At 36.9% G+C, this 16,258-nt stretch overlaps 1 long non-coding RNA gene across 38 annotated transcripts in view; it reads right to left on the reverse strand.

Moving 5' to 3' along the window:
- The window catches only part of LOC141504332 (uncharacterized), a 1,263,877-nt gene that overhangs the window by 470,989 nt on the left and 776,630 nt on the right, over positions 1-16,258 (reverse strand). For 36 of the 38 annotated variants that reach the window (XR_012473290.1, XR_012473291.1, XR_012473318.1 and 33 more), the window contains 2 exons: positions 9,868-11,115; positions 15-80 (listed from right to left, as the gene is read on the reverse strand). This is a non-coding gene — a long non-coding RNA (uncharacterized LOC141504332). The remainder of the gene's footprint in view (positions 1-14; positions 81-9,867; positions 11,116-16,258) is intronic. The other 2 variants (XR_012473285.1, XR_012473292.1) reach the window with 2 other exon arrangements.

Consider the following 16,258-nt stretch of genomic DNA (forward strand, 5'->3'; position numbering starts at 1 on the left):
ACAAATCATCTTACCAGCAAGAGATAGAGAAATTCCATTTTAAAGTAACTGTAGATAACATGAAATACTTGAGAATCTACCTGCCGAGGCAAACCCAGAAATTATATGAAAACAATTATAAAACACTTTTCATACAAATACAATTAGATCTAAACAATCAGAAAAATGCAAATTACTCATGGGTGGGTTGAGCTAATACAATAAAAATGACAAATTTACCTAAATTTGATTACTTATTCAGTGCTACACCAATCAAACTACCAAAAATTGTTTTATAGAGCAAAAAAAGAAGAGTAACAAATTCATCTGGAGGTCAAGATTATCAAGGAAATTAATGGAAAAAATGCAAAGGAAGGTGGCCTATTCATACCAGATCTAAAATTATATTTTAAATCATCAATCATCAAAACTGTTTTATGCTTTATATTTTTCTTCCTCTCTTATGGTTTTTTGGTTCCCTTATGCTGAATCTTCTTTTATGCATGACTAATAATGGGAATATGTTTATCCATGCATACCCTATATCAGATTATTTGCTATCAAGGGGAGGGGGGGTTGAAAGGAAGAAAGAGGAAAATGTGGAACTCAAAACCTTACCAAAAAAATGAATATTTAAAACTATCTTTTCTAGATGGATTAAAAAAATAATTTTGTTTTGAAAAAACAAATTTGAAGGGATAGGGTTACTAATTGAGGGAATTAAGAAAGATATCTTGAGGTAATCTTTGAATGTAGTTAGAGATTCTAAGAGTTGGAAGAGGGAAGGAAAATATCATGCCTGGAAAATAGGAAATGGGTCTTTGTAGTGTGGTTGAAAAAGAGAGCATATGAGGGAAAGTGACAGGAAATCCATCTAGAAAGGTAGGTCACTGTCATATTAAAAAGTTTTAGGTGCCAAATAGAAGAATTAGTATTTTATCCCAAAATTAATAGAGAATCACTGAAGCTTATTAAACTGGGGAATGACCCAGTTAAACTTATCCTTTAGAAATGTAAATATGGGGGCAGCTAAGGGGCACAGTGGATAGAGCACCAGCCTTGGAGTCAGGAGTACCTGAGTTCAAATCCGGCCTCAAACACTTAATAATTACCTAGCTGTGTGGCCTTGGGCAAGCCACTTAACCCCCATTTGCCTTGCAAAAAAAAAAAAAAAAAGAAAAGAAAGAAGTGTAAATATGGCTACTTTGTGGAGGGTAGAGGGAAGAGAAGAATACCTGGAGCAGGAAAATCACTTAGGATGCTATTTTAATTTTCAGAAGTGAAGAGGAATAGTAACCATGAATAACATTTGCACATTCATAAATCCAGGAAACCTAAAGAAAGACTGTCCAAAAATGTTAGTAGACATCCCATAGGAGATATGTGGCATAGATAAGAGTCACAGAGTATGAAAAAATGTAGATTAACTGTGATACACATGACTGAAAGACTTGCCTACTTCATATACTATCATCTCATAAATCGAGATTAATAATCATTTAAAATTGTTTACTCTAACTATTCACACTGGAAAAATGAAATGGATAAATAATGCCTGTCATCCAGACTCTGATATATAATTAGTTGGAAAAAATCCTAGAGCTGGATTATGAGTACATATACATATAATATATACATATTATACATATATTTGCTGCATAAGTCAGGGATATAAATATGTATGATAAATATTAATATCCTAGGACATATATACATATTCATATATATGTAAATCTATATGAGATATAGCCTATCTCTTTATAAAATTATATATCTAGGCAATAGATAGATAGATATCCAGGATGTATATATCTGTCCTAGGAGATCTTAGACGTGTGTGTGTGTGTGTGTGTGTGTGTGTATTTACATAGAGATCTAGTTCTCCTAGGATGGGATATCCTTTATATGCTATTAAGGTTTAAATGACACTAAGACTTTTGTGATGCCCTGGATATGTCTTTTATCTACTCCATGATAACCGAAATTCTAAAATTAGAGGTTAATTCCTCATGTTTAAACATTTAAGCTTAGTATCAAGGAATTAACCAAAAGCTTTCTCTGAAAACAAATTTTTATGGTATTATGGAGTATAGAGGGAAAGTGAGGATGAGGACAGTACCTAGGGGTAATGAATATTATAAATATATGTCATAAGGAAGAACAAAACACAGAAGACAAAACTGTTTATTTCATAGTTTTGCTTGGGGCAAGCCTTGGCCATTGTTTGGCTTCAGTACACATCAAAAGTTTATAGTGCTATGTAGTCCAAATTTAAAATATGAGAAGTGAATATGGTTTCTTTCTAGCAAAGAGATATCTTACAAAAACAAAAAAAACAATTGGCTATATAAGAGGGATCAGGGCTAAAACAGGGTTTGAGATGTAATATCAAAGTTACTGCTTTTTTTAGTCCAATTTCATTGAATATTTTGAGAACAGGATCTAAACTTGTAAAAAATGTGACTCCCTTATTCATTCATTCTCTCTCTCTCTCTCTCTCTCTCTCTCTCTCTCTCTCTCTCTCCTTTTGGTAAATGTTTCTAAGGGGACAATGATTATAATAATAGTATGTTTCCTTTTTAAATCCACTTGATTTGGAGTTATTATATTTTTCAGAACCTTTCAGGTCAGTTAGCAAGAACAAATCCAGTTCATTAGAGCAGCCTCCAAGTCGCTGAGTCAGCATTAACACACTCTTAAAAGGAAGGAATTCACAAAGAGCTGGTCTGTTCCTATCTGTTTCAGAGGAGGAGAAAGAACAGCATAAAGAGGATGTCTGCAATCTTTGTATTTGGACCAAAATGTTCATTAGCCCGGGGACAATGAAGCTAACTTTGCCCTGTGCAGGATCATGTATTAACAATTCAGCCAAGCTCTGGTTAAGCCCGCCCGAGAGCAGCAGGGATAGATTTCCAGGGACTGATATGCAGGTTGTCAAAAGTGTGTTTATCTTTTCTTGAAAGGCGGCTATAAATTTCATTGCCTGCTGAACATACCTGGGTGTAGCTCAGAGAGAGGGCAATAAACCTTTGTCCATTCGCTCAGACTGTGGCACAGACGCTTTTCGGCAAATGAAGGATTTTTTGCCCTAAGAACTTGGTAAATGTCTAAACTTTGTATGCCACCTTTAGAAATTCAACCTCCAAACTTCCAGGGTTCAAACCAGTTAGAAAAAGAATCTCCAAGGAGGGGGAGAAATTGAATTTTTTAGCCTAAGGAACAAAAGTCTTCAGTGAAAGAGAATTTTGCCCAGATAGGTAAAATGATGGGAGTAGAAGTTTGTATTTCAGAGGCCAGAGAGACTCAAAGTTAGAAAATTAATTAGAAGGGTAGCATTCTCAGCGAAACTCCCTTTGGATGGGTTAGATGAAGATGACATTTTTAATGAGTGATCATCGTTCACTCATCTACAAATGTGCCACAGCCACTGTTTGAAAGGCTTCTTCGAGTTATAGTCCATCAGCCAGAAGGAAGGAGGCCATACAAAGTTATATCATACTGTAACTCATTCTTGAGAATCTTTTTAATAGTAGCACTCCTGATCTCCAATTGGAGGGATGTATCTGAGAGGATTTTCTTTTTTTGATGAAAAAATACAAGTATTAAAATGTGTGGGGGGGAGTCATTAAATTGTTTTTTAATTGTTGGCAAACTACTTAGCTAAGGTCATAATTGGGCTCCTGTCTAATTCCTCCAAACACTGTGGAATTTGCCAGAAAATGATTATGAGGAAAGCTGCTCTCTCTTGGAGAAAGTGCTTATGTGTAAATCATGTGATGTAGCTGTTGCTATGGAGATTATCAGTCTTTAGTGAATTGTCCACAAGTTGAACTTGCATCTGACAAGTCAAATTTGTCAGGTTTTTTTTTTTTGGGAGGGGGGACGTCGGAGGGTTAGATTTTTGTTGTTGGTGGTGGTTTTTTCTTTGTCTTTTTTTTTCTTTTTACTCCCATTGACTAGATTTCCTTTGGCCTCTGGAAAAACAAACCTTTCTTCAGTTGGCAATGCCATCTTTTATTAGCGTGCAGTCCTGAACTGTAGCAGATTGAATCAAAAAGCTGGAAAGGGCTGCTTTGTTCTTTTCAGCTGGTCGCATCCCCAAGGAACTTAACTTTGATGGCACAATCCGGTGTTCTCTCCATGACCATTTCAGGAGAAAAACATGTCTAGGAAGCCAATACCAGTTCTCTTTTGAAAGATGCTATGACATTGAGTCACTGCTTCTAGGCTCTGTCTGTTAGTTTGGTAATTGGAATGAAAGGATTCATGACTGGGTTTTCTATTCAACAAGTGTATTTAATTTCCTTCACTGGCATGGAAAAAGAGGCTTAAATGTGTGTTTAGGGGTGTGTGTGTGTGTGTGTGTGTGTGTGTGTGTGTGTGTGTATGAGAGAGAGCGAGAACGGGAGAGAGAGAGAGAGAGAGAGAGAGAGAGAGAGAGAGAGAGAGAGAGAGAGAGAGAGAGAGAGCACATGTGTGCACAATTCACTAGTGTATGCTTTTTCTCTCTGGCAGGTAATTATTTTTCATGGCCTCGCTTTATCTGATTGACTACTGATGTCATTCTTGAAACAAGCATTTAATAAAAGCTACCACATGAAGCACCCTAACTGCAGGCAGCTGAGAAAGAGCCAGTCAAGGGAAGAAGACTACATACTGTGCTGTCTGCCCTAATGAATGCAATCAGCTTCCTTCTGATGGGGAGGGGAAGAAGGAGGAGAGAAGGAAAAAGAAAAAAAGAAAAAGGGGAAAAGCACTACTTCATCTTGAGAGAAGAGAATTCATCTGATCTAAATTCCCTTGTTTGATCTTGTTGCCTTTTTTCAGTTGGCCATGAAGTAAAGGCTGAATCTATTTATTCACTTACTATACGTGATTCACCTTGGAAAAGACAGTGTGGTTCAGCAGGAGAAGTCCTGGATTAGGGAATGGATCCTCTCTGTTCAAGTAGAATGTAGACTCCTTGAGGATAGGGACTATAAAGGATCACAACTCAAGAACTACCATCTTTATGAAAACTTAGCTGTTCTCCCCAGTAGTGCCAACTTCCTTAATTACCTTGTATTCAATTACATTGTGTTTGTTCTTTTAAAATGTATTCTGCCTATAACTATAACTCTATCTAGCAGAATGGAAGAATTAAAATCATTTCACCCTTTGTGTTTATAACCACAAATTATAGCATGATGCTTACCATATAGAAAACCTTCAATAAATATCTATGCTTTGTCTGGCTGATTAACCACTAAGGTTCCTCTTAGCCCTAAACCCTATAAATCTTTTAACACACTAAAACCTGGAAATCTGGAGAGAGAGAGAGAGAGAGAGAGAGAGAGAGAGAGAGAGAGAGAGAGAGAGAGAGAGAGAGAGAGAGATGAGGAGGGAGACAGGGTGACAGACACAGACACAGACACAGACACGGAGACATAGACAAAGACACAGAGACTGAGAGAGACACAGAGACAGAGAAAGACACAAGGAAATGGAGAGGGAGGGAGGAGAGAAGGGCACCATTTTTAAAAATACATATTTCAACAATTCAATACTTTAGTGTATTATTTGTCAATCAGTAAATAGGCATTGTTAAGCTCTCCTATATACCAAGCAAATTGATGTGGACATTCCCTACCCTTACACAGATGATAACTCCTCTTAAATTTAGTAGGGAGTTTTTGAGAGTTCCTGTGGTCAAAGGTTCATCCTCTTTTGACCACTCCAGTGATAAACCCCTCTGAACTTAGCTAACCTAAACATCAGGCATGTGGTCTGTCCATGGACCTGTACACCATCCCTTTCCAGCTTGGTAAAGTCTGCTAAAGTTTGTGGTCTATGGACATACTTTTTGAGTACATAGGGTCACCCTCAGGTCATGATGAGGCATCAGAGTAGGACCTGGGTGATGTTTATTTATAAAATGTCAAAAATACCCATAAGCATTAATAATGAAGGGGAAAGGGAAAAATCTAGGTCCCTATGAGCTGTGGTCAAGTTGTTTTGTAGGTAAACACTTTCTCTATTTCCTTCCCAGACTTTCCAGTTGCTAATACATTCTACTATTGGAATCACTACTGATCAGTTCTAACCATTAGATCAGAATTTAAGGATTTCTTACTTGCTAAAACTAGACTTTGAATCTAGGTCTCTCCTAATCCCCAAATCAGTATTCTTTGGGGGTTTTTTAAGTTGATTAGTTGTTTCTGACTCTTTGTGACCCCATTCAAAGTTTTCTTGGCAAAGATGCTTGGAATGATTTGCTATTTCCTTCTCCAGCCCATTTTACAGATGAGGAAACTGAGGCAAACAGGATTTTTTTATAGCCTTAAAATCTGCAGTTCTTAACATACACTAACTGATTATAGGTGCCAAGAAAACATGAAATAGGGTCATAAAGCATTGGAAATCTTTAAACTCTGACATATAAGATTCATACAGTTCAAATTGACCTCAGAGGAAAGTGGAACAAAGGGAGCAGGAAAAGTCTCTTATTAAAGGCAAGATTTGAGTTGAGATTTGAAGGAAGCTAGGGAAGCCAGGAGGAAGAGGCAAAGAAGGAGATCATGGGAGATAAACCTTTGAAATGGAGCATTCTATTCAAGGAACATTAGAAAGGCCACTGCTGTTGGATCATAGGAAGTGTGCAGAGAGGTAAAAAGTAAGAATAGTGGCAAAATAGGAGGAGATTAGTCTGAAGAGTGTTTTAAAGTCAGAGAATGTTGTATTTGAGCTTGTCATAGGGAGCACTGGAATCAAGAAAATTGTGGAAGAAGCATGCTTTTAGACCTTGTAAGAAAGATCTTTAGGAAAATCTCTTTACTAGCTGAGTAGAAGCAGACTGGAGCTGCAAGAAACAAAGTAGGAAAATCAACCAGCAGGCTACTGCACTAATCCAGGAATGAAGGAATGAGAGCTAGATCACTTACCGAAGATCACCTAGTTTACTAAGTGACAGTCAAGATTTGAATCTAGGGCCTTGATTCTTATACCTCCCCCACTTTCCTTCCAAAGGAGGGACTAATCTAAGTTCACTATTTCACAGTACCCTGGGAATGACTAACAGAATTGCTTTCTCTGACTGAAAAGGAGAGAATTGTCAGCTTATGGTTGGTTCTTGTACTTGGTTATCAAAGAAGACCAAAATGACATCACTATGTCTGAGACAAATTTCAGTGTATCCAACAGTGACTGATTAGCCCAATATGAGCTTGAAATGCTCTACCACAGGTTGGGCACAAATAGTCCATGTGACCAAGTAGGGTGGGGGCTCTAAACTTATGAATGTCACATTTTCTTTGAACTGTCTCAATTCTACCTTCCTCATAGAGTGCAGCACCCTTACTGATGAGGAGACACCATGCTGGGCAGTCCTGTGCCAGTGTCTCCCATGTTGTACAATCATTTCTAAAATTCTTAAGAGAGACCTTCAGGGTAACCTGGTATCGTTTCTTCTGATCCCCTTGTGATCCCTTGCCCTGTGAGGTCAAGATTTATACAGTTTATATAGTTCAAATTAGCCTCAGAGGAAAATGGAACAAAGGGAGCAGGAAAAGTCTCTTATAAAAGGTAAGATTTGAGTTGAGATTTGAAGGAAGCTAGGGAAGCCAGGAGGAAGAGGCAAAGAAGAAGATCATGGGAGATAAACCTCTGAAAAGGTAAAATGGAACAATCTATTCAAAGAACATTAAAAAGACTACTGCTGTTGGATCATAGGAAGTGTGCAGAGAGGTAAAAAGTAAGAATAGTGGCAAAATGGAAGGAGATTAGGCTAAAATAGGTTTTTTTTTTGGCAAGTGTACATCTGGTATTCTAACAAGGTGACCAGCCCATTGTAATTGCATTATCTGTAATGATGTTGGAATGCTAGGCACTTTAGCTCAGAAAAGGATCTTAGAAGATACCAGAGTATCTTTTCCTGCCAGGTGATCTTCAGAATTTTCCTAAGACAATTTAGATGGAAGTGATTGAGTTTCTTGACATGGTGTTATAGACTGTCCAGGTTTCATAGACAAAGCAATGAGGTCAGCACAATGGCTCTGTAGACCTTGACTTTAGTAATCAGTCTAATACCTCTTCTCTCTCATACTTTCTTTTGGAGTCTTCCAAATGCTGAGCTAGCTCTGGCAATGCAAGTGTCAACCTCATAGTCATTGAGTACCTTTTTGGAAAGGACAGTGCCAAGGGAAGTGAATCTGTCCACAGTACTCAAAACAACTCCATTTGCCGTAATTGATGGTTCCACATATGGATGGTGCAGTGCTGGCTGATGTTTTCTTGGTGTTAATTGTTAGACCTATATTAGCACAAACAGCAGAGAATTGACCCATACTTTGTTGCATCTCAGATTCAGAGGCTGCACTGAATGCACAATCATCTACAAACAGAAGATCATGCTCCAACACTCCCTCCACTTTGATCTTGGCTTGTAGCCTTTTCAAGTTGAAGAATTTGCCATTAGTGCAGTAGCTGAGTGACCTTGAGGCCATGTTCATCCTCAGTGAAGGTATTTGATAAGATGGCTGAAAACATCCTGCTTTATCATGGGAGCAAGGATATAGCTCAGTTTTACTCCATTGATGTCAGCTTATATAAATATATTTGATAAGTTATTGGTGCCTGAACATATCTGTTCTGGTCACTCTTAGTCAGACACCTCTGTCCCTACCTTTAAGCTGCTGTTACCAGTTACTTTGGCTGCCAGAGACATCTCCCCATCCTAATTTTGAGAAAGGGCACAAATATTTCAAGTCTCCTGATTTGGAAGTCAAAGAATATTTATCTTTTGAAATAATGTACTATATGGTGATAGACCAAGAAAAACCTCTGACTAAGAGTTGGAATGGCTGCCAAAAACCATTTAGAATACTGGTCATTCCTGAGCAAGAATACTTGACAAGTAATTGTTCAGTCTCTTTTTTATGTTCTCCAATAGGAGAGAACTCATTACTTTCCATGGCAATGCATTACACTAATGGCTAGGTTTGTTTACCTTGTATCTTTAACTTTGAACCATTTCTGTCATTTCTGCACTTGAAATCCAGGAGGAAAAAGTGTAATCTTCCTATATATGATAATTTTGTTAAATACCCAGATAGCCATCTCATAACACTAACCTTCTGACACCTTCTATTCTCTTCTCTTTCAACTGATTGTCAGAAGGAATAATCTCAATATGTTTCATCATTCTAATCATCTTCATCTGGACATACTCCAGCTGATTAATGTTTATATTAAACAAACTGATATTAATAATCCAAATGTTCTCTGACCAAGTTTGAATATTTCAGCCCTGACTCTAGACATGATGCTTCTCTTAATATAGCCCATTACTGAATTAGCTTTTGGGTTTTTCAATCACTCTATTAATTCAAGACAAGCTTGTCATTAGTTAAAATCCTCAGATGTTCATCTAGCCATGCCTCTCTCCCCTTGGGTTTCTAAAGATGAATTTTTTTGAGCCCCCAAATTTACTTATTAATACCTCCTCCATCATTTATACCTATTAAATTGTATCTTATTCAGTTTGGCAGACTGTTTTAATTACTATTTTGGAGGATAGGGTGCCCATTGATTCTTTTTACTCAATATATTAATTCCAACTGAATGACTTCTGTTTCCTCATGTGTAAAATGAGGATAATAGGGGCAGCTAGGTGGTGCAGTGAATAAAGCACCAACCCTGGTGTCAGGAGAACCTGACTTCAAATTTGGCCTCATACACTAAATAATTACCTAGCTGTGTGACCTTGGGCAAGTCAATTTAACCCCACTGCCTTGCCAAAAAAACCCTTATAAAAATGAGGATTATAATAGTGTCCACCTTCCAGATTCTTGATCTCAAATGAGATCATGATTACAAAGCATTTGCTTGGAACATAGTAAGCTTTATTCTCACCTTTGTGTCACATTCAAATGTGATTAACATTCCTTTTATGCCTTTATCCATTTCACTGTTTAAAATAAGTAACACAAGATAATAAATAAATAAATAACATAACATTAAGCAAAGTTTCCATGAGTAAATTCCCACCATGGTATCACTGAACAATTCAAGCCAACATTTGGATTTGACTATTCAACCAATTTCAAGTACACGCCCTATCATATAGGATCATGATTCTTGTAATTACTCCTTGTAATAATAGCATGAGAGACTTTCCTAAATAATTAACTAAAATCTAGGTAAGCTATATATCTAGCAATCCTGTGAAAAAAGGAAATGAAATTACTTTCTAATGACCTATCCTAGATGATGCTACCATTTTGTTTATTATCACCATTTCCTTTTCTAAATGGGTTAGAAATTTCTAGAATAATAAGTTCTAAGATTTGCCTGGCATAAAAAAATCAAGTTCTCTGAGTTATAACTTTTAGATTTCATTCTCTTCTCCTCTACCTCCCTTTTTTTGAAAATCACATCAGCATCTGCTATCTCTAATTCTAGGTACCTTCCTGTTATCAATGACCTTTGAAGGTGGTTGGGAATTTAGCAATCAGAGTCCAAAGTCTGATTTTTTTTTTTCAGGAGGAATATGAGAACAAGAGAATTGTTGTATTAGGTATTGATGAAATGATCAAAGATAAACTTGAAGTCCATTATGGGTTGAATGTCCTTCTTTGGAATGGTCTGAAAAGCTAACCAACAAGTATAATTTTATTTCTACATTTAAATGAATTCTAAATTTTAAGCAAGTGACTTAAAATGAACTTCACATGAAGCCCCTCTTCTGTTTATAAGTTATAGACTGCCTTTGCTGTGTACACCTCTATACTGGTCTCTTGGGCACCCTTGATTTATATAGACAATAGTTCAGGGAAAAACAGCCTAACCTCATGTGGTTGTGGGTTTCTTTCATCCTCTCTATAATTTGGGGTTAGCAGGGGCCCCTACTCTATTTCATTAAAGCTATATATGGTGTTGTCCCTTGGAACTGAGGGAACTGAGTGACTTCCTGTCTCCACACAGGACTGCTCCCCCCTCCCAGAAGGAAACATATGTTAAGTCAGAGTTTGGATGAGGGGAAATGGTAGAGAGGGCGAAGAGAGAGACAACCTTGTTAACTCCTAGTGCTGCACTATCTTCGGTCTTCATCCATCTCTGACTTCAGAAACATGCGGAAAACAGCATTTCCAAAGCTTCAAACTGAAGACATGAAGGTGGAATATAAATCAGGAGTCAGTTTTAAACATCCTGTAAAGTCTCTTTTCTTTCACTAGTTTTAGTGAGAAACAAAGACACTGTCTTCTAAATAGATCACTGTTGGAAGGCCTTTTTTTAAAGGGCCTTTGTGAAAGCAGTACAAAACCTTTCAAAGATTACAATACTCTGTTCTTGGAGAAAAAGCCATACCAGTCTGATGATTCTTACAGTGTCTGCTGTTCCCTTGATAGAAATACACTGGGAACAGAAACACTGCAGTCCTAGGCTATAATTTTATTTTCTTGAGGGATGCCAGGTATCCAGCTCAGAAAAAGTCCAAACTCCAACTCCTTGGGTGCCATCATTGTGTAAAATTGCAGACTGGATGCCGAAAATTCAAATAAATAAATAATGCCAATGAACTCATGATGTGCCTATTCCAGATAAATTGTAGAAAAACTGTGCCTTTATTTAAACAAGTGTCTGAATAAAATGGATGGTGGGTGGGTGGGGGAAAATCTACCAAACATGCCATTTAAAGATTGCTCATAAAGGGAGAGAGTCCTAAGATCATTGGCGTAGAATTGGAATGGATAAAGGGGGTCATCTAGTCGAACCCTTTGTTTTACAAATTACAATTCAAAGGGCATCCAAGTAATAAGTGGGATCCCCAAAATTCAAACCCCAGATTCTTCCTATTACACCAAAGCTGCTAGAAAGAAAAATGACATTTCCTGCTGCAGCAGCTGCTAAGAAGATCTGCTTATTTGGAAAACAAGCTCACCAATAAAAAACAATTTAAATTAATGAGATTCTGAATTAAAAAGAGACAATATATGGTAATACTAATTTTCTTATTCCTTTTCCTATTTTTGACATGTGAGTATAAACAACAAAAATCTCCATTCCTGAAATCCCATTCAGTGAAAGCTTATTTTTCCCCTTAGACCTTCATATCACTATGCCATTTAAAAGGCAAATTCAAAATTACAACTTCTATCAGTTTCACAAACTTGAGTATTTTACTAAGATTTGTTGAAAATGTTATTGCCATGGTGCCCGTAAGTCCACTTTTTATAGGATTGTTCCTCCATTTTCCAAGTATATAACACCCCTCAAAGGAAAAAAAAAAATAGCAGTAACATTATGTTCCAGTGCCCTAATGTGTCTTCTACATTATGGGGATTCATTAAGTGTTTAATAGTGGCGTCTGTGGCTAGTTAGCTCATATGGTTAAAGCATATGGCTAATGAAGCCAGGGTCATGGGTTCAATCCCCATATGGGTTAGCCACCTTTGCTCTGCCCCATGACCACAAACGGCACTCCTAACATTTACCAGCAGCCTCACAAATGTAGACTATTGGTCACGAGGGGTTAAAAAACTGGGTAAGAGAGAATGAAAAATAAAAGAAGAAGAAAAAACACAGCAAATATATAATATCCTTCCTGGACATAAAGACTCCAAGTTCCTGCTAAGGTTAGTCAAGCGATCTTCATGAAATTCAGAGAAAGATAAGATTGATTCATTCAAACAGACTTTCTTTTCTACTTTCTAGGGAGGAACAAAAGGGAGATACTGTCAGTCAGTCAACAAGCAAGTATCCACTATGGGCTTATCACTTAATTAGAAACTATGGGATTTCTAACATGTATGGCATGTACATATATAATAATACATTTCACACAACTCTGTACACAGATGCATGTATGCGACACATATCTACAATACAGGTATAATATACCTAAGGGTTTATATATGCATAAAAATATACACTATAGCAATATATGCACACAAATGTTCATGCATACATGTGTGTGGTCATGTGTGTGGGCATACAGGTATGTGTGCATGTGTAGAACATGTATACATATATAAACATAGGAAGTAGAGGCAGAAGGAGAAAGCTCTTATCATGTCACCTTCTTTCCAGAGTCTTTAGGAAACTAAATAACTTTAGCCTGGTCCATCTTCTCTATCAAAGCTGGAAACTAGAAAAGCACTCATGGTGCTCACATCTCTCTCCTCTTCTCTTGATAACTCTGCTCTGAGTGAGAACCCATAGATAAGGAACAATGATCTCCATCAATGAGGAGATAGTTTCATACCCATGACTTCTGAGGCATAGGTTATATTAGTATTAAAAATAGTTCCTGACTTAAGAACTTTTAAAAACCTTCTAACTGGGACTTTCATAGATGAAAGAACGAAAACAGTGGTGCTTGAATGTTCTTCAGTAGGAGAACATTTTTCTTTAAACAAAATACTGGTGGAATTCCTATAGTAAACCCTTTAAAGATAATTAATAAAATTCATTTCCAGATCTGTTCTCAAACAATAATGAGAAAGATATGGCTACTTGCTATGAATGTCTTATCAAAAAAAGGAAAATGATAATTGAGAAGTTATGGGAAGCCAGACACACTAATACAGTGCTGGTGGAGTTTTGAATTGGCCGAACTGTTAGACAAAGCAATTTGGAACTATATCCCAAAAGTCACTAAACCATCCATACCCATTGACCCAGCAATTCCAAAGGACCCATATGTATCTATAAGAATATTTTTTTTTGTTATAACAATGAACTGGAAACAAAGGTGTCCATTAATTTGAGAGTGGCTAAGCAAATTAAAAATATGAATACCATTGAACATCATTGTCCCATAAAAAAGATGAAATGGACAATTCAGAAAAATCTAGAAAATTTATGTGATCTGATGCAGAATAAGTTAAATAGAACCCCCAAAACAATTTATGCAATAACTACAATATTGTAAAGGAAAAGAACTTAAAAAATATTTAAGAATTTTGATCAATTCAATGTACAAACAACTCCAGAAGAGGAATGATGAATCATTCCTCCTTCCTCTCAAAAAAAAAAGTGATTAAAGTGTGGGAGGCACAGAATGAGAATGGCTCTGTTTTATTTGGCTATTGTTATTTGTTAAATGAACATAATAAAACATTGATGAAAAATAAAGAAAAGAGCAGAAGGAAGGTCAGAGACCCAGATAAGCAGATTAGATTGGAATTACCACATTAGATTTATTATATACTTTCAAAAAACCAAGTCATGTAATTGATCCTCATAGTTTCATGTGCAATTCTTTTTCTCTCCTTGATATATGGAAATGATTTTATATGTTGATATTTGTCAAATTCATAATAAAACTGGAAAAATATGTCTTATGATTGGGAAAATATTAGATAAAATAATCTCATCATGTAAGATACTTTATCATCATTTTTGCCTTCACTTATGTAGCTAAAACAAAGTCCTGAAAAGAATGACTTAAATACATCCTCATTTAAAATATGAGAACTTTGGGCAGCTAGATGGCACAGTGGATAGAGCACTGGCCCTGAGTCAGGAATACCTGAGTTCAAATCTGACCTCAGACACTTAATAATTACCTAGCTGTGTGGTCTTGGGCAAGCCATTTAACCCCATTTGCCTTGCAAAAACCTAAAAATAATATGAGAACTTTGTTGTCAAATTTACTGCATTTAACTCCTTTTAAAAATGATAATTAACAGACAGTATATGGAGTAAAAGTTCTAATTAGAAATGTTTTCACCCAGAATAAAAATAGTTCTTCAAGCTAGCAAATAGCCAGACTATAGATATAATCACACCAAAAACAAAGTCTTCCTCCCCATTGGGGCTGGGATGGAGAAACTGCTGGAGGCATTAGAACTATAACAATAGGACACTGGGTGAAGTAGCTGCCCAGGATGGGAAAACTAAGAGGGACAGTATTTAGTCAATTGAAATTGCAACTCCTATTGCCCCAAAGTACAGTTACTTGGACCAGCCATCTCAGCAGCTCAAGGTAAAGTTCCATCTATCTAATAATATTTATGCTATGACCAGAAGCAAACTTCTAGTAGAGATATCTCTTGCCATACTGGTATTGTTTCTGTTATTGACTTTTGTTGCTAGAACTATTATCACTGATGTTTATTTAACTCTCAGTTTTTGTTGACATTTTGATTTCCTTTATTTCTCATCTCTGTAAACTTCCCAATTTTATGTAAAATTGTACAATATAAAATGTACATTGGCATAAAACATTTTTAAAAACATCCACACTTATGAATACATATGTATGTACGTATAATATAAATACATATATTTGGAATCAGGAAGACCTAGGTTTCAGTCCTGCATTTCCTCATCTGTAAAAATGAGGATAAGAATAGCTGGAGTATCTACCTCCCAATTTCTATTGTGAAGATTCAAATGAGATGAGTAAAGTACTTAGTAAACCTTAAATACTACTCCATTAATGCCAACTGTTATTGCTATTGCAGCCAAAACTATAGATGTGAGAAGAGCATGGCAGGGGCAAGTAGAGGTAGAATTTAGTGTCTGAACTGGGTAACAATGGAAAAGAAGATTGTCTTGTATCTCTTCACCCCAATCATTCTCCTTTGGGGAAAAAGAACTAAAAACTAGGTCATCTGCAAGCCATGATTCAAACAGAATCTAATCTTACCACTGCAATCACTGCTGTGGTCTCTATACTAGTATAAACTAGGAGAGTGTCAGGAGATGGGTATGCTGCCTATAGGGGAATTGGAAAAGGAGGAGCAGCAATAAGGCTGCAGAAGGAAGCAGATGTTTGATATACAAGAGTCTACTAAAGATTGGGTGGCTAGGTGGCACAGTGGATAGAGCATCTGTCCTGGAGTCAGGAGGACCTGAGTTTAAATCCGGCCTCAGACATTTAATAACCTACCTAGTTGTGTGACCTTGAGCAAGTTACTTAACCTCATTGCCTTGCAAAAACTAAAAAAAAAAAGAATCTGCTTAGGTATCAGAAGTTCTCTTAGGTCTGGTGTCAGTCTTTGGAGATTGAAAGACTAGCTTGGGAGTGGAAAAGGAGCTTGGATGGAAAGTCAAGGCTGTTGCTAAGGAAAGCATTTGGTTTGATTAGGGCAATAATGAGAAAGGTTTGAGACTGGGATTGTGGCAAGAGTAAGAAAAGTGAGTTTGTAGATTGAGGGTTAAATGAAAGCCTGTGTAACTCGGTACCTGTGCATTAAACCTTGATCTGAGTCAGACTCTGGGAAGGAAGGACCTGTCTAGTCCCCACCCTCCACCCCCCACTACACTGCCTATTTACCAGCACTGACAGAACAGT

The sequence above is a fragment of the Macrotis lagotis genome, chromosome 1 (assembly GCF_037893015.1).
Source record: "Macrotis lagotis isolate mMagLag1 chromosome 1, bilby.v1.9.chrom.fasta, whole genome shotgun sequence".
NCBI lineage: Eukaryota > Metazoa > Chordata > Mammalia > Peramelemorphia > Peramelidae > Macrotis > Macrotis lagotis.